At 55.2% G+C, this 819-nt stretch overlaps 1 non-coding gene across 1 annotated transcript; it reads left to right on the top strand.

The window, feature by feature from the left end:
- Positions 1-597: 597 nt before the first annotated feature.
- GNI_200970 lies at positions 598-670 on the top strand. The gene has a single exon. It is a non-coding gene; the product is annotated as a tRNA-Arg (tRNA).
- The last annotated feature ends 149 nt before the right edge of the window (positions 671-819 follow it).

Here is an 819-nt window from a genome sequence, read left to right as displayed (position 1 = left end):
CCCTGCCCGCGACTACAATACTGGAAGTCTTGCGCTCCACCGACTGAGCTGCCGATCCGACCCACGCAGACAGGGAGATAGCACCAACAACCGATTAGGATGCCTCCGTAGCCCACTGGGGTGAGCGCCGACCACAATGTCTGCGACTACCCCGGGAGGATGGTCTAGGTGGGAGTAGTGGATATCCATAAGGCCTGATCGCCAACGAGTATGTGCAGATAACGGTCTGTTGACGTCATTCTCTTATCCGTCAATGGGCCCACCCATTGTCATCCATGATACAACCCTTGACAATCCTGATCTGCAATCACAGTCCAGGATGAGCAGATAGTGCGGGCAACCGACATGATTGCCTCCGTAGTTAAGTGGGGTGGGCGCCGACCACAACAAAGAGTCATGACTTTAAGTGACGGTTCGATTACCAATTGCCTTGCTGTACCCACCGTGCGTGCCGGTGACGGGAATGCCATACCTTATCGGATCCTTCAGGTAAATCGTTGCGGCAGGGTTGGCGCTATCCTCAGCACCCACCAAACCATAGATCAGTCCCCTCGAATACTATACTGGATGAGCAACCTTGAGTTTAAGGGACCCGTCGCGGATATGGCGCAATGGATAGCGCGCTGCCCTCCTAAGGCAGAGGCTGAGGGTTCGAGTCCCTCTTTCCGTTAATAACGAACAACTCCAAGCTCACGACTGAGACCGCAGTTGTACTGTGCAGGCATGTTGGCGTCAGCAAGTGGGCGAGGGTGTTTCGGAGTTCGTGTGAGGTAAATATGGATGGCCCGTGGGGGTCAGGCATCACCCACCGAAGCTCCG

This window comes from Gregarina niphandrodes (assembly GCF_000223845.1).
Source record: "Gregarina niphandrodes unplaced genomic scaffold scaffold00109, whole genome shotgun sequence".
Taxonomy (NCBI): Eukaryota; Apicomplexa; class Conoidasida; order Eugregarinorida; family Gregarinidae; genus Gregarina; species Gregarina niphandrodes.
The sequence above is the reverse complement of the archived record's forward strand: the minus strand, read 5'-3'. Positions and strand labels throughout refer to the sequence as shown.